The following is a 19,173-nucleotide window of genomic DNA, read 5'->3' as shown; positions in this document are numbered from 1 at the left end:
CAAAGCAGCAGTGAAAAGCATGCGTCTGTATGTTAAAGGGTGGTGTAACCCTCAAAGTGCGCTCCACAAACAATAAAAAAATTCTTCTTTTTTTCCTGTCTTTGTAAAATGTGTGGGCTGTAGCCGCACCTGCATCCTTAAAGCAGCAGTGGCAAGTGTGCGTCTGTCTTTTAAAGGGTGGTGTAACCCTCAAAGTGCGCTCCACAAACATTAAAAAAATTCTTCTTTTTTTTCTGTCTTTGTGAATTGTGTGCACTGTAGCTGCACGTGCATCAACAAAGGGGCAGCGCCAAGCATGCGCCTGTGTCCCATAAGTCTGCTAAAGGGTGGTGTAAACCCCAAAGTGCTCCAAAAAATAAAAAACATTTTTTTTTCTGTGGTTGTGACTTGTGTGCGATGTAGCCGCACATGCATCAACACAATAGCAGCGCCAAGCGTGCCAGTTTGGACGTCTGGTCCAGACTGAAGGACGTGCCAACAATTTCTGACAAGTCTACTTTCACTGCATATGATACTGTACTCAAAGCAGCAGCGACAAGTGTGCGTCTGTCTGTTAAAGGGTGGTGTTACCCCCGAAGTGCGCTCCAACAAAATAAAATAATCTTCTTTTTTTCTGTGTTTGTGTGTGAAATGTATGCGCAGTAGCCGCACCTGCATCCTCAAAGCAGCAGCGACAAGTGTGCATCTGTCTGTTAAAGGGTTGTGTAACCCTCAAAGTGCGCTCCACAAAAAATAAAAAATTCTTCTTTTTTTTCTGTCTTTGTGAATGGTGTGGGCTGTAGCCGCACCTGCATCCTCAAAGCAGCAGCGACAAGCATGCATCTGTCTGTTAAAGGATTACATCGGTGACAGCATCCAAGTAGGCAAGTCAGACAGTCCATACCTGTACTGGCTGGAAAAAGAGGCAATTTGGAGGTCCCTGTACAACTACAAACTGGCTCTATTTTACCTGAGTTGCCCCCCCTCCAGTGTGTACTCTGAAAGAGTGTTTAGTGCAGCCGGGAACCTTGTCAGCGAAAGGCATAGGAGGTTGCTTCCACAAAATGTGGAGAAGATGATGTTCATAAAATTAATTATCAACTCTTCCAGGGAGACCAGCCTCCAGAACGTACAGAGGGACCTGTGGTTGTGGATTCTAGTAGGGACGAATTAATACTCTGTGAGGATGAGGATGTACACAACACTGAAGAGGGTGAGGAATCGGTGGATGTGGAGGATGAGGACGACATCTTGCCTCCGTAGAGCCAGTTTGTGCAGGGACAGATTAATTGCCAGCTTGTTTTGTGGGGGCCCAAACAAACCAATCATTTCAGCCACAGTCGTGTGGCAGACCCTGGTACTGAAATGATTTGGTTGTTAAAGTGTGCATGTTCTGTTTATACAACAAAAGGGTGTGTGGGAGGGCCCAAGGACAATTCCATCTTGCACCTCTTTTTTTTCTTTGAATTATGTACTGTTTGGGGCCTAGTTTTTCAAACTGCCATCCTGTCTGCCACTGCAGTGTCACTCCTAGATGGACCACGTGTTTGTGCCGCCCACTCGTATCTCTTAGCATAGTCATCCAGCTACCTCGGTGCAACCTTTTGGATATAAAAACACTATTGTGAGGTGTGAGGTGTTCAGAATAGACTGGAAATTAGTGGAAATTAAGGTTATTGAGGTTAATAATAGCATAGGAGCAGAAAAACACACAAATTCTGTGATTTTAGCTGTTTTCATGCTTTTTAAAAAAAAAATACAGATCCAAAACACAAAACCCAGAACCCAAAACATGGAAGGGTGGTTTTGGCAAAACCAATCAAGATCCAAAACACGAAGAAAGATCCAGATCCAAAACCAAAACACAAAACACGAAAAGTGGCCCGTGCACACCCCTAGTCTAATTAATACAGCAGGTACAGGAGGGAAAATAATTCTCTGCAGTCAATTTCAGTTACCTATATGTCTAATTAATACAGCAGGTACAGGATGGAGAGTAATACTCTGCAGGTAATTTCAGTTACCTATATGTCTAATTAATACAGCAAGCACAGGAGGGAGAATAATACTCTGCAGGCAATTTCAGTTACCTATATGTCTAATTAATACAGCAGGTACAGGAGGGAAAATAATACTCTGCAGGCAATTTCAGTTACCTATATGTCTAATTAATACAGCAGGCACAGGATGGAGAATAATATTCTGCAGGCAATTTCAGTTACCTGTTGGATGATTAGGAGAGAGGCGGGGTCAATTAATTCAAGATCAGCAGAAGAATTAATTAATAACTCAACGTAGGTCTAACACTACGGTTTTTGCACTTAAAAAAGCCTGCACTTTGAAAAACTGCACCCCATCCAGCTAGCTATTCAGCTAGTTACAGATATAATGTGAGATATCCTTTGAAATCAATAAACGTCAGGGATAAGTCCAAAAAAAAATATTCCCAGGATTTAAAAAGGGGGGAACCGCTGGTCCCTCCATTTCCATTTGCAAAAGCACCCCATAATTCTATTTTTTTATATTTCTGTGGGAGCTACTAAATTGTGAAATTTACCAGATTTACCAAGCTACACTTTCCAAAACTTTGCCCATGTAGCTAACACTATCATGGGTGGCATTACCCATTGTTTCCTATGGTCTACAAAACAGAAAAACGTTTGCTATCGGCACTAACAATAATATACTGCAAATATGTGTGTTCAGCAAAAACCAAGGGGATTTTGTCATGATTTGATCAAAGCATTTAAGCCTGCAGCCCAGTGGCAAGGGACCCCTTTTTTTCTGCAGCCCCTACGCTAGCATATATGCACAGCACTATTACATTGCAGTTAAATATACTGTTCTCACCTCCCAGATACAGAGAACACATCTATACAAGGGCTGGCTTGTGAGCCACACTCAATTAGGCCTTTTATAGCCTTAATTGAAATGCTTTGATAAAATCCCCTTGGTTTTATTTTGCTGCACAAACAGATTTGCAGCATCTTATTGTTAGCACCGATAGATTTCTGTTTTGTATACATTTATATGGCATTAATATTGCCATGCTGCAGGTACCATGACTAATATGGGTAAAACTGAGCGCGGTCATATTTTTTTTCTATCCTATGGTCTACACATCCCAAAATGTTCTGGTAATCTCCACATGCACTTGTGCAGTTGGCAAACTGTGTAGGTACTGTAGTGTGCCAGGATACGAACCTATACATTAGTGATCACTTTACTTGTTATACATCCAAGCCCTTGTTCCTGCATGAGAATATTGGTAAATGCAGGCAATAATTCATTTCTTGTTGCTGCGATATATATGGTGATAAAATATTATAATTAGTCCCACTAAATGGCAAATATGACCCTTAGTAAAAAAAAAGTGATTTATTTTTTTATTTTTACTAGAGGATAATAAAATAACATCAGGTATAAAAATTCTTAAACAAGAATATAAAGAAAATATAAAGAAATATAAAATATAGTGTTAATAGCAATAGATTAAAATTAATAAAGCCACTAATACAGTATTAGAAAATATATAATAAAAGACGTTATTAGACAACCTATATCATTATGCAAGAAATCCCTGATAGTCCTAAAGCTGGATAATTAGTGTCCAACATCAAGTGGGAAAGGATACCTACAATCTAGTTTTTCAAAAAAAGCAAACTTAAATATTCGTTAAATGCCAAATTCTTAACTTTGTGGTCTCCAGCCAGGATTCCCACAATAAACTACTTACTTGTTAGTAAGCTGTATCACACATGTAGTATACAGTCATAGTATGCAGATGGTAGACTGGAGGTAAATTTAAACTAGAGATGAACGGGTTCGGATCTAAGAGATCCGAACCCACCCGAACTAAGAGGATCCGAGTCGGATCCAAGCGGGCTCGGATTGTTCCCACTGACTTGAATCTCCAAATTGAGGCAAAACTATAGAAACGAAATCTCACTGCTAGTGAGCTTTCATCTCTTCTATATATAAGGGACACAGCGGGTGCCATTTCACTCCGGCTGTGGAGACTGAGCAGGGAGGGTGGGTAGTGTAGCGCTGGGGAGAGGTGCTGGTGCTGCAGATCCATTCTGGGCTGGTGTTGTGTAACTTGTGTTGTGCTGTCTGCTTTGTCCATCTGGGCTGTTGCTGCTGATCCATCAGGTCTGGTGCTGTGTTGTCTGCTGTGTCCATCTGGGCTGTTGCTGATCCATCTGTACTGGTGCTGTCTGCTGCATCCATCTGGGCTGTTGATGATCCATATGGGCTGGTTCTGATCCATCTGGGATGGTGCTGTCTGCTGCATCCATCTGGGCCCAAGTTCTGGACACAAATAAAGTTTTTTATTGTGTAATATATATTTGTTTGTGTGCGTGTTAGGCTTAACTGCACAAAATTCAGCAAGTCAGCAATGCAAGCTAGTGCTGCCCGACTCCATTCCAAAGATCTGGAGCAGAAAAAAAAAAAAAAAACTTGTTTTTTTTTTCTAATAATAAATAATTGTCTGTGCATGTTAGGCTTAGCCGCACAAGATCTATCAAGTCAGCAAAGCAAGCTAGTGCTGCTGCCCGACTCCAGCCCAAAGTTCTGGAGCAGAAAGAATAAAAAAAACTTGTCTTTTTTTCTAATAATAAATATTTGTCTGTGCTTGTTAGGCTTAGCCACACAAGATCTATCAAGTCGGCAACCCAAGCTAGTGCTGCCCGACTCCAGCTCAAAGTACTGGAGCAAAAAAAATAAACAAACTTGTCTTTTTTTTCTAATAATAAATAATTGTCTGTGTGCATGTTAGGCTTAGCCACACAAGATCTATCAAGTTGGCAACGCAAAGCAACTACTTCAAGGACAGCAGAAAATATGGAGGGCTGTCACATGACAGGAGAGCAAGGCCAAGAACCACATGTGTAGCTGCCGCCAGCAGTGCAAGTCCGTCAACTTCCTCATCCTCTTTGAAGGCCCATGCCCCGGGGCTTAAGTCATGCCATCAATATGGTAAAGCTACTTTTACAGAAGTAAAGAAAAAAATCAAAAGGCAGATTTAGATAAACAAAACATTGCCAAAATGCTCTTCACTACATGAAGTGGCAAGGAAAGGATAAGGCCTTGGACTTTATTTAGGAAGACTGCTGATTCTGATAACCCTTCAGAAAAAACAACTGTGTGCCCTCAGAAATTGAAATCACAAATCCCAGAGGAGAGTGCAAGTGTGTAGGTGGTTGCCATGTGTGAGCCAGACCTAAATACTAGTGTACTGGAGGATCCTCCAAGTTCCAACATTTGTGTGCCCTCTGTAAATGTGGGGAAGGGCAGTCAACATCTTGCAGATGTAGTCATTGAGGATGCTTCTGTGGAATTACACATGGAGGAGGAGGATATTTTGGTAGTTGAAGGTGCTAAGCATGATGAGGATGTTGATGATGAAGATTTTGGTGATGAGGATGTTGATGCTGAGGATTTCCTTTGTGTAAGTAAGGCAACAGCTGTTGCCCATGGATTGAAAAAGCTAAAGCCCATTGTTGTCATGCTGGGACAAAAGACAAAAAAATCCACTTCTCATGTGTGGAAATATTTCCACCCCGATCCGGACAACAGTTGTCAAACCATATGTGCCCATTGCCATGCAAGAGTGAGTAGTGGGAGGGACATAAACCACCTAGGAACCTCCTCCTTGTTATGTCACTTGGAGCACATTCATCAAATATTAAAGTGTACGTTGCCAAGTTTCAGAACTCAAAACGTAACAAGTCCAGTGTCACCTACCTGCTCCCTCTCTGTGAGATCCAAGCACCTTTGATCTCCAACACCAACAACTGCATCATCAACATCCTCATTCGTCATCGGGAGTAGTCCTGCTGCATCCAATGTTGATATTCGAAGCATGATTGACTCCTCTCCTATCCGTGATTCCTCAGAAGGATCCTTGATGACTACGCCTGTTGCTGCTGCTGTTGCTGTCAGTGGATCTTCATCCCAGAAGAGGACCAGGAGGAAGACTACTTCTAGCGTATGCTCCAAAAAACAATTAAGTGTCATACAATCGTTTGCAAGGGCAAAAAAGTATGACAGCAATCACACAGTTGCAGAGTGGATTACTGATGCCATAACAGCTATGCTGGTATTAGATGTGTGTCCAGTATCTGCCATTACTGCAGTGGGTTTTCAACAGTTAATTCAGATCCTGTGTCCTTGCTACCAGATCCCTTCTAGATTCCACTTCGCTTGAAGATCAATTCCAAATCTGTACAAGGACATTAAAAAAAACTTTATTAATATCCTCAGAAATGCCATTGTACCCACTGTCCACTTGACCACTGATATGTGGACAGGTGGGACAGGGCAAACTAAGGATTACATGACTGTGACAGCCCACTGGGTAGGTGTATTGCCTGCAACAGCAGCAGCAACATCTACCAAAAAACAGCTTATACAGAGGCAGGCTACTCTTTGTATAACTGGTTTCACTAAGAGGCATACCGCTATGAACCTCTTAGAAAAACTCAGAGAAATCATTGCTAAATGGCTTACACCACTTGGACTCTCCTCAGGATTTGTGATTTCGTACAATGCCAGCAATATTGTGAGAGCAGTACATGTGGGCGAATTCCAAAACATCCCATGTTTTGCTCATACAATTAATTTGGTGGTGCAACGTTTTTAAAAACTGACACATGCAGGAGATGCTCAGGTGGCTTGCAAAATATCCGGACATTTTAGACATTTGGTGACCGCTTGTCAAAGATTGCATGACCAGCAGGTACTGTTAAATGTGCCCTTCCATCAGCTGTAGCAAGAGGTAGTAACTCGGTGGAATTCTACCCTCTATATGCTTCAGCAGATGGAGTAACAACAAAAGGCCATCCAGGCCTATACAATGGACTATGACATAGGCCGAGGAGGGGGAATGAACGTTACTCAAGCGCAGTGGAGAATAATTTCCGAGTTGTGCAAGGTTCTCAAACCCTTTGAACTTGCCACACGTGAAGTTAGTTCAGACACTACCAGCTTGAGTCAGGTCATTCCTCTCATCAGACTTTTGCAAAAACAGCTGGAGAAACTGAAGGAGGAGGTGAAATGGAGCAATTGCGCAAAGTATGTCGGACTGGTGGATCAAGCCCCTGATTCACTTCACCAGGATCCAAGAGTCATCAATCTATTGAAATCTGAAAAATACATTTTGGTGTCCATTCTGGATCCTAGGTTTAAGTCCTACCTTGTGAGTTTTTTTCCAAAAGACAAAAATTTAAAACTGTGCAAAGAGATGTGGGTAAAAAAAATTGTCTGCTGCAGTCGCACGAGAAACGCCATAATCTGCTCCTTCAGTTTCTGCAGCTGCCAGGAAAAGACTCAATTTTCCTTACAGAATGCCTGCTAGTCATGCAGATCAGTCACCAAAAAATTACATCTGGTCGGGCCAGTGACATGTCTACAACCGTGACTATGTATGATATGGTCTCCATTCACAGAAAGGTGGAGGACTATTTTAGAGATAACATCCTAAGAGGCATAAAAGAAGAAAAAGAAAAGAGGTTTTTCTCCTTAGTGCACTTATCCCCTATTTACATACATAATTTGTTTTCTATTAATGTAATGATTAGTTTTAATAAAACATAACTTTTATTTAGTTCAATTTAATATAAGTTCCATATATAGTGAAATATTAAAATAATAGAATAGATTGACAGTGTATAAAGTTTAGAAATTGTGTTTTAAAATCTTCCAGTAATGGAGGAGTACTCTCACGTACCTGGTTAATTTATCAAGCTTATTATGAGTGATGTTTAATTATTTATTTGTTTGGGAGATATAATATTTATCTCCTAATTAAATTAGTATGAGATTGATTAATAATTCTATCTTATTTTATTGTATCCGCATTGATATTAATCAGTCTATGCTAATAAGATGTTATTTCATATTAAGTGACTTCATCCGTCAATCATATACAGGGAATTGTTTTTCTAATTCATTCTGTTGAATTAGGTAGCTGTAATTGATACCAAAGTATCTTATTTATTTGACACACTGTGGGCCTGATTCAGACCCGGACGCAAGTGGCCGTTCGTTCGTTCAGCGTACGAGCAAAAAAATGTAAAATCAAGCGCTCGCTCGTATGTTTGCTTGCAGCTAATCGTCCGCCCATAGTCTCCCAACCCCTCCTCTAGCTAGCGAACGTTCAAAATAGCGACCGTCCGTCTCCTCTTTGGATGCAGGGAACGCTCGCACAAGTCAAATCCGGAAGTGGGCCTGTCATTTATAGTTTGCCTGCTATTTCATTCTGCAAACATACTTGAATCGATTAATAGCAATCAGTATAATCATTAGCTTAATTGGTATTCACATCTTTGCAATCGTTTTCTTTTTACAATGTCAATAAACTTTATTTTTGTTCGTGTGTGTCATTCCTTCCACAGAATACGTACGTTTGTTGTACCAAGGGGATGGTTTTTCAAATTTTACAGTTTGTTTGAATGCTACTATTGTTTTGCGTTTGTTTATATGCAGATTTTTCAGCTTTATTAATAATATTTTAATTAGCTTACGCATGTCACTGCATCAAGCCTATCATAACTCACATTATATTTGTGAGGGTGTAGGTCACATGACTCATACAATAACCAATAGAATGCTTTCTGTTAATTTTCTAAGTACATTAGCCAATCAAATTTTTTCGGGGACCTTTATTAAAACTGTTTTGTGTTGAAAAAATCATTGCCATCATGAGAGCCACAGCATTTTGTCACCGCGAACTCCTGGTCCTCACAGATGTGATGGACCGGAGAATAACAGAACATCCGGCCACCATCACTAACCTCCGCAAGCGGAAAGTCTATGTGGAGGTGCGGCGCCGGCTGCGTACATTGGGCTACCGCGGCAATAACGGCCAGCTCAAAAGGCGATGGTCTGATCTACGCCACAGCATGCCTTTTGGCCAATTTGCATCAGCAAATTGTTGAAAGTAAGTGTTTTTTTTGTAATCATTTTAAATGTAAGCATACCTGCGTGAGCATGTTTTCTGTACAGCCCTGTTTCTTTATTTAGGACATATCTGCGTGTCTATGTTTTCCGTATAGCCCTGTTTCTTTATTTTGGACATACCAGCGTGTGCATGTTTTCCGTATAGCCCTGTTTCTTTATTTAGGACATTCCTGCGTGTGCATGTTTTCCGTATAGCCAAGTTTCTTTATTTAGGACATACCTGTGTGTGCATGTTTTCCGTATAGCCCTGTTTCTTTATTTAGGACATACCTGCGTGTGCAGGTTTTCCTTATAGCGTTTTTTTTTTTTTTTGGGGTGTGTAAATTTTTACATTGAAAAATAAAATATTTACTAATATTATTTTTATCCATCATTTAGGGGCTGAGCGCAGACTACTAAGTCTATGTCGTCAACAACGTCGGGCTCGTCCCCTATCCCCCACTCCCACCCAAACCTCCTCTCCCCAACCTTCCCCAAATTCCCCCTCTACCCCAGACCTGGCAGACCATGATGCCCCTCCCTCTCATCACTTTCCCATCCCTTAAATATTCACCCTCCCCTCCCACCCCCCTCTCTTTTCATCACCCTCCCCTCCACCCCCCCCTCTCTTTTCCTCACCCTCAACTTCAAGCCAAATAACCCCTCCTCCATCTGACCACCACTGGCCCACCTCTGAGGAGGACGATGTCGGGGCTCCAGGCCCAGTCATCATTATGACCGGTATGTTTCCCTTTTAAACTATGGTTGCTTTTGCATAATTTTGTTTTTGGTTGATGTTGTCCTTTTGCCTGTGCATTTCAAATTTGTTAAGTATTTCTAATGTTTTGTATATATATCTTTGTGAAACAATGTCTAGGATGTTTTCCCCTTACACATATGACACATGTCCAAACACTCATACTTGTGTCTTTCTTGTTTACGGTACCAACAAATGTAGTATTTTTGCGTAGTTCTCCCTATTTTTTGTGTTTTTTTTTATTTTTTTTGTACATTTTTTTTGTCAATCTTTGCATTTGGCATTACTTTGCTGTTGTTTTCTTTTCTCTTTTTTTTAAGTATAGTCTGATTTTTAATTTGGTTGGTAACATATAAATTAAGGTGTCATTTTAGTAATCCACACATTTTTATAACCCACAGAGGACCAGAGGTGGAACCAAGACCTGTTTTCCAGATTGCAGAGCTTGAGGGGCCATGTAGTAGGCATGCTTGTGGTCCTGGATCATTTGTTGGCGCTCCAGCGGCACTAGTTTTTTTTTTTCACATTAAAAATGTTCCATAAAATAAATAATATTTAGATTTCTTAAAGTCTCATTCCTTGTCTGTAAATATTAGATTGTTGAACCTTACATAAGTCAACTATTGTAGCATGATTTTTTATGTAATGTAAATTAGATTGTAGAAAGCTCAAGTATGTAAGCTGGCACATTAAACACCTAACAATACCAATAGATTTGTAGAATTAACTGCATTTTTTTTTTTTAATTTATGTGCATAATGTAAAAATTTAAACAAACCTGCTTAGGCCAATTTTAGAAAACATACTGATTCACCATAATACCTTTGTTGTTTGTTTTTAGCCACAAAGCAGGGTAAAATACTTTACCATTTAACACATTACAGGATTAGCCATTAAGCAAGTTTGCCTTTTTTGGACCAGGTTACACTTGCTTGTAATTTACAAAGGAAATGTTTGTTTAATGTTAAACAAAAATTTAATGCACACAAATAATAAGCACAAAGTGAATTGTCACAATCAATTCACACAGTGAAAACACACTCAAAAATACAACCAACATCAAAAAGAAGAAAATAACAACAACAATCAAGAACTGTTTGAAGAAGTAGCATGCCAACATGAATCCACAAATGAGGCAAAGAAATCATTGTTCCAGAAGTTATATCCAATGTGTCCACATGAAGTAAATTTTTTGGAACAGGTAGTAGGCATCGTTTTTTAGTTTAATTTTATGGAATAAAAGACAAATATAGAAAAAACACAAATTAAAATTGACCATTAAAATCTTACATGTCTACATTGTGTCAATTAACTTTTTTTTAGAAAATAATTACCTAAAAAATGTGGCCACCACATCATCGCGTATGGCCCCCCCACATACTGACCTCCGACCAACCTCGGGGGGGCCATCCTCAGGCAAGGCATCCTCTGGCTGCATTGGGACACCACTCCTTATGGTGATGTTGTGAAATATCCCACACAGGACCACAATTTTGGAAACCATAGCCGGCAAATACATGAGGTCGCCACCAGAGCAGTGGAGGCATCTGAATCGGCCTTTTAAAAGGCCGATACAGTGCTCCACCACCTGCCTGGTGGCTGTAAGTGCGGAATTATACTCACTTTGTGGCCCTGGTGTGGGAACCAAATAAGGAGTGAGTAGCCAGGGCATGCAAGGGTAACCACTGTCTCCTGTGAAAAAATTTAAAAAAACATCAGGACCATTGTGTAACAAGATTTGCATTGGTTTCAACAGAAAGTTTAAACTTACCCAGAAGCCACACATCACCAGCTTGGAGGTTGTTTAATTTGTGCCAAATCCCTGATTGCCGGATGACGAAGGAATCATGTGCACTTCTGTAGAATTTGGCATTCAGGGACAGGATCTGGATGGAGGCATCACATACCACCATTACATTAATCGAATGAAAGTGCTTTCAGTTCCTAAATATAGCCTCCAGTGGTATGTGAGTGCCATCCACATCCCCTATGATGTGTGGGAAGCCAGCTATTTGGTAAAAATTAGCCTTCGCCACACTAAGGGAACCCATATCCAATTGCATTTTAATAAAATGATGGAGGTGTTAAAAATGGCCTCCATCACTGCCCTCAGGATCCTTGAAAAGGAGGATTGGGAGATTCCGGCAACTATTCCCACAGTGGTTTGAAAGGATCCTGAGGCACAAAAATGTAACACCAACATTAATTGCGTAAGTGGTGGTATTGCTGTAGGACTGTCAAGATCACTCTCTATTAATGAGAGAGTGTCTATGATGATTTGTGGAGGAAGACGGTATCGTCTTAATACCTCATCATCTGGCATTCCAAAACGGGTGACACATGTTCTATATATCTGGGGCCTTGCACGCCTATGAGGCCTATGCCTGGGATGAAGTTGAGGTTGGTCGGGTTCTGGAACCATGGCCAATATAATACGACCAACATCAACCTGAAATGGTAAGCCAGGTAGTTATTGTTTTAGACAAATGTGTAAAGAAAAATATACTTATCTTTTCTAAGAAATCCAAAGATGCTTACAGGCCGGGGACTTGTCATGAGTAGAACAACCTACATTTCAAAAGTAGAAAATATTTTTCTCTTTTTTTTTTTAAATTTGGATTGTAAACACATTTTTTGGGGGTTAAAAATAGAGAAGGGAGCACACATTAGTTTGGAAAATCGCACGCTACATTTAGTGGTCAAACATGATTTTACACTGAAAAATTCAAAACACATTAGTGCGCTAAATAATATGCAACTTTTACAGTTAAATAAGGAGACATTAGTGCGCTAAATAATACGCAACTTTTACAGTTAAATAAGGAGACATTAGTGCGCTAAATAGTACGCAATTTTTACAGTTAAATAAGGAGACATTAATGTGCTAAATAGTATGCAACTTTTACAGTTAAATAAGGAGACATTAGTGCGCTAAATAGTACGCAACTTTTACAGTTAAATAAGGAGACATTAGTGCGCTAAATAGTACGCAACTTTTACAGTTAAATAAGGAGACATTAGTGCGCTAAATAGTACGCAACTTTTACAGTTAAATAAGGAGACATTAGTGCGCTAAATAGTATGCAACTTTTACAGTTAAATAAGGAGACATTAGTGCGCTAAATAGTACGCAACTTTTACAGTTAAATAAGGAGACATTAGTGTGCTAAATAGTACGTTCATTTTAAATTAAAAACAACTCAAACATTATTTTGCAAAAAGAGTACACTATATTTAGTGGTAAGACATGATTGGTCCAAGAAAAAAAACAAGATTACTTAGTGAAACATATCCGAAGACCAACACATCAAAATTGTAACTTCATGAAACTAAAAACACTTACCAAAAACAGACAAATATTCCAAAGCACAAAAAGTTCAATGGGGCAATGCCAAAATAACTTAAAAAAAAATAAAAAAAAATTAGTACAAACATTTCTAAACTTACTATTATTTTTTACGGTGGTTTTTAAAAAGACTTACTCAAAAATTCCAAAAAAAAAGCTAAACAATAAAAAAAAAGCGAACGGAATAAGTAAGAAAACAGACAAAAAGATCACAAGACAAAAATCCTCATAAAACTCCAAATTCCGCCAATCAACTCCTACGCAAAACCTCCAACATTCATAGCACGCCACCTCGACTCGAGTCACACCAAGCCATAAATAGTCCTTAATTTCCCTCTCAAATTAAGGACGGACAATAGGAGTGCACAATCAAAGATGCGGACGAATAATGCTGACGCATGTATAAAAACATCACTGAAAACCCCAATCGGTCTGCTGTAGTGAGACCTGAAAGTCAAAAATGGCTACAGAGCAGCAAAGCACTGGCCAAGAGGCGCCAGGTAAGAATTTGTCTTTTTTGGACTAAAGGATTATGTTTAACAATAATTTTGGTAATGTTTTACATTATAATTTTTACAATCTTTTTAAAAAAAGGAGTGGAGGATGCCATGGAAGAGGCTGCTGGGCCTAGTAGGCCAACTAAACAAAACAAAAAAAAAGGCAGCCACAATTCACAAGAAAGGAGATGGAGGTTTTGGTGCAAATGTGCAATGACAACCTGCCACAGGCACCAAGGAATATGGGTACAAGCCAGAAATGGAAAATGTGGGATGACATAGCCAGTGCTGTCAATAGGGTGGGTCAGTTTGAACGTTCAAGCCAGGAGGTCAAACGCCGGTACGTAAAAACGACATTTGAAAAAAAATTGTTTACAGGTCCAAATACTGCAGGAATAATGCCAGCTTTTTTTTTTTTTTTAACCCACAGATGGAGCGACTTCAAATATCGGCTTAAGCTAAAACTGGCTGATAGGGCTAGGCATGCAGGGGGGACAGGTGGGGGTCCCACCCCTGTGTCACAGGAGCTCACCGATTTGGAGGAGATGGCCCAGGGGTGTGTGCAGGATGAGGAGGTGTTTGGCGTGTCGAACATGGATACCGACATGTTAGACTTTGCGGCTCCTCATGTTGCCCAAGGTAAATGTTGTAATGTTAACAACTCAGAAATGTGTTTGGGACAATATCTAGATTCTAATGTTACTCTTTTCTCTTTTATATCACAGAGACACAGGCGGATGAGTCTGCTTCAGAGGGGAGCTTTGGCTGCAGAATTTCTGCTGGCTCTGCAGGGGAGGAAGCAGTAGATCCGGCTGGGGACCCTGTGGCAGACAGTCCAGGGCATTCCCCCTCGCAGGCAGTGGCCCTCCTCACTGATCTCAATATTAAAATGGATCAGCACACCGAGATTATGCAGAGGCTGGACGCCAGTCTGCTATGGGTGGCGGATGCCCTGGAGCAAAGTGCTGCAGCCAATGTGACCATTGCTAAGGCCCTGGCAGAAAATACTGGGGCCAACGTCCGAATAGCAAATGCCCTGGAGCAGCTCGTTCGCCAGCAGATGTTGGACCCAGCCTCCCTTCCTGCCGGAATATCAGGACCCTCCACCTTGGGCACAACAACAGCCATCCCTCCAAATGTGCCTAGCCCTATGCCTAGTCCAGAGGACACAACATCTGCCTCTGGACAGGCCAGCCGAAGGACCTCCCGGACCCGTTCAGGATCCCTAACTACCCCGGCCAAACGGGCCAAAAGGCGATGACAGCACTGGCTAATTTTCCCACAATCCTTCTCTGTGTTTGCCCCATATTCCTTAATGCCCAAAACCTCCCTCTCCTTTCTTGTGAATTGTTTTTAAAATTTGTTTGTTTGTGGTTTTCAAATGCCACTTTTTTTGTTTGTGTGTTTCTAAAATATTTTGTTTATTGTTTTTACGTTATCCAGATTTTATTTTTGAAAAAACACAAAAAAAAAGTGACAAAAAATAAAATACTGTTTAAAATCTGCACAATTCTATTGGAAATTTTAAAAAAAACTGGTTAAAAGGTAATCACGCAAACAAAATTACAAACAATACAATGGAAATCTAAACATTATTTTGGCAAAAAAAAGTCAAGGGTTAAAAACTATTTATGAGTTTTAATTAACACTTAGCAAAAAACAAAAGGGCGATTCTTTTCTTTGCCCCTAAAAAATGAAGAAAAAGAACAAACATGCGTACAAATATTGTTGCCCTAAAAAATTAAAAAAACAAATGTGGCAAAAGCACGCAATTTTTAAATAATTTTGTTAGCTAATTGATTGTATAACCCAGAAATTAGCAGCTGAGTAGTTCACCTGCGTACGGTTTTTTGCTACAAAAAAAACCTATTTACTAAACACCTTACAAGCATTTTTACAATTCAACACTGATTGTTTTTGTGGCATCAATTGATAAATCAAAAGAGCATCGATGTGCCTCGGGAAGGACGAAGAGACCATCGTCATTGCGGTAGAGTATACCAGACCACAAGCTGAGCGAGAAGTTTTAATGGAAAGGGGATCAGTCAGTGACGTATCACTTTTTCCATTCACATTGGCCGTTCGCATCAGATAATTTATGTACGCCCCAAAAACGCCTCGACACGCCTGCGTTTTCCCATCTCCACCCCCGTCACAGCTCCAAAACGGACAGTTCTGTCAATCACATTTGACATGTCACTTCCTGTTTGCTATTCGACGAATGACTGGAAAAATTATCGCAATCAGCCGTACGCACATGCGCACTGTTACACCGACGAATGCGTGGTTTTACAACATCGGATGACTACGAGCGTACGGCCGCTTACAAGCGGCTCTGAATGAGGGCCAGTGCCTCTTTACTCTGATAAAATGTATCCAATTACTCCCTGACACAGAGAAGTAAAAATCACTGGGCTGTTACAGAGAAGTTTCCTCCTTTTGTCAGTGAGATTACCTCACATTTATTCATGATACCATATTTGTGTGATCATATTTTGAAGGTATAGTTCTCTATGTATTTATATTGCTTTATATAGTGTGGGTTACAAACAGTTTGGTTATAGATCGTGTTGGATGATTTCTCACTGCCTTTCTATTAGGCTTCACCAGTGTAGAGATATATAGTATAGTAGATATGCTGACACTATATTGTCAGTTGACAAACTGATTCACACACTATAAGTATGTCACCAAATTCCTCACCTGTACATATTGTTGTGCATAGTTTACTTATTCCCCCACATCATTTGCATACAGTGTATTAATAGATTGTAGTCAGTGCACATGTCACGGTCAGCTACTTAATTCTTATGGGACACGTTTTCTAGTAACATGCACTGGTTTCCCCAGTTACTAACATGCGGTGCATACATGAATATAGATCTCTGCAGGGTAATATAGTCAGCTCAAAGATCTAGGGTTGTTATAGTATATGTTGTTTGATACAGTGTACTTATTCTTCCCTGTCTGCTGACATGAGGTACATTCATAGACAATATTCACTGCAGGTATTACAGTTTGTCAGTTTGAAGATCTGTTGATTATTCCCCCACATCGTTTGCATACAGTGTATTTAAAGATTGTAGTCACTGCATATATCACGGTCAGCTATTTAATTCTAATGGGACACGTTGTCTAGCAACATGCACTGGTTTCCCCAGTTACTGACATGTGATGCATACATGAATATAGATCTCTGCAGGTAGTATAGTGAGCTCACAGATCTAGGGTTGTTGGTTTGATACAATGTACTTATTATCCCCAGTCTGCTGACATATGGTACATTCATAGAGAATATTCACTGCAGGTATTACAATTTGTCAGTTTGCCGATCTAATGATTATTTTCATATGCACGCTACTTTAACAGTACATATGTTTCCCACTGTCCGCTTAACATGCGGTTCTTTGTTAGATAATGATCACTACTAGTAACATGATAAAAGAGTCAGCCTGCTGAACTGATGGGGGTATACAGTATTGCATCTATCTCATTTCATATTTTAAGCTTTAACCAGGTACGGAGGCACGCTTGTCGACGTACGCTTCACTTTTGTGCTTTATCAAAGCAAAAAGATAGCCAAAAAGACCGGGGTTCTTAAACCTCCTTCAGCCAATCATACGAATATGGGTGGGGTAATAGACTTCACTGTTTCATTTGTTTAACCCCTTCAGGGAATGAATGGATGTTTGGGATATTATTACTTCCCCTCCAAATTAGAATACATATATTTGATTGATTTAGCAAATAGATGTTTTTATATTGTCCATATTATGTCTTTAATACCATTTCAATAAAATTAGTTTCACAGATTAAATAAAAACTACTATTGTATATATTCATAATTTGTTGGTATGATTACTTTATTATAACATAGATGATTTTTAGAGTTCTTTTTATATAATTCATAATTGTGGATCCAGTGCACATCTTAATATGCATGCATATCCATCCACATATGTACAGACATGCGCATATACTTATATACATATATATGTACACATATATATGCACACATACACACACATATATTTTTCTGTAGTAACCTTAAATTCCTACATCATATCTCATAGTAACTATATTAATCTAACTGTTATGTTCCCTCTTTGTATTGTCTTTGTCATATGGTATCTCTAATGATTAAATATTATTTTTATTCCTAACTTATTATGAATTTGCAAATGTTAGATATAAATAATAAGGTGAATAATTTATTTTGTTATCACTATATTTATCATAAAGTGATGTTATTAGTAGGTGATTCTGGTGAGCTGTTAACTTTAGTCCCTCTATGTGACAAATTACAAAACTAATTATGTATTTTGTTGCATTTAATTAATGTGCTCCAGTGTGTGAATTCTAAGTGTGTATATTAACATAAATCAATTAAATTATATTTAATTTCTACTCCTCCAATATATATTATTTTAAATAAAATTAAATAAACATAAAATAATATGTGATAATAAATATAAACATTGGTGTCACAAATAAAACAAATTCTTACATTAAGTGTTGTGTATCACTGTGATAATTTACTTTAAGTGTTGGGTATAGCTGCAATAGATTCATAAATGTGTTATTATTCTTCATTCAATTATTTTACAAAGAGAAAATTGTAGGTTTATTTGTTATTTATAGTTCCATGGTATTTATCTCTATTCAAATATATATGTTTTTCTACCTAGGATAATTATGAATGTTTTAGGATATAGAAAAAAATCATCATGTTAAAGATAAATCTCTCATACTGAAGTTGGTTGTTTCTAATCTTTATAGTTTTTATAAAAATATGGTATAATCAATATTTTAATTTAGGCCATGAGGAGTTATGCTGTTCATTTGGAAAATCATTCTGGCTTCCTTTTTCTGAAGTTCTCTATTTAGGTCTCCACCTCTTATTCCTAAATGGATTTTTTCCATTCCAAAGGCTCTTAGATTTCTGGGATCTCCCTGATGTTCCTTGAGAAAGTGTCTTGGCACAATAGTTAGGGGTTTAATTTTTTTATATCATTATGAGCTTTTTTAATGTTGCCGATATGTTCTAATAACCTTTGCTTGAACTTTCTGCTTGTCATACCTATGTATAGCTTGTTACAGCTACATGATAGACAATATATTATGCTGGTTGTATTGCAATTAATATAATCTTTGATCTTCATTTCTTGTTGGTATCTGTTCTTAAAGGTTTTCGTTGGGATGATGTATTGACATGCTTTGCATGTACCACTGGCATAGCTTCCTTCTATTCTTAAGTTATTTTGCTTACTGCCTTTTCATGTATAGTGGCTTTGCACAAGATGGTCCTTCAAATTGTATGTTCTCCTCCAATTTAATTCAATTCTTGGGCCCACAAATTTTCTAATATCATCATGTGATGATAATACCGTATGTGGTGATGTTTTTGAATTATCATTTTGATCTCTTTCCATTGGGAGTTGAATGTGGTAATAAATCTAGTTTTGTCATTTGATGTTTCTCATTTTTTATTGTTAGTTTTTTGTGAGGTCAATAAGTTTTTTTGATCAGTGTTTTTAGCTGCCTTTTTGATCATTTTTGGCTATAGCCTCTCATTTTTAATCTTGTTTTCAGCTCCATTGCTCATTGTTTGAATGTCATTTAATCCGAGCAATTCCTTCCTTTTCTTAACA

This window comes from Taudactylus pleione, unplaced genomic scaffold, assembly GCF_031769625.1.
Source record: "Taudactylus pleione unplaced genomic scaffold, aTauple2 ptg000386l, whole genome shotgun sequence".
Lineage (NCBI taxonomy): Eukaryota > Metazoa > Chordata > Amphibia > Anura > Myobatrachidae > Taudactylus > Taudactylus pleione.
This window is presented reverse-complemented; position numbering follows the sequence as displayed.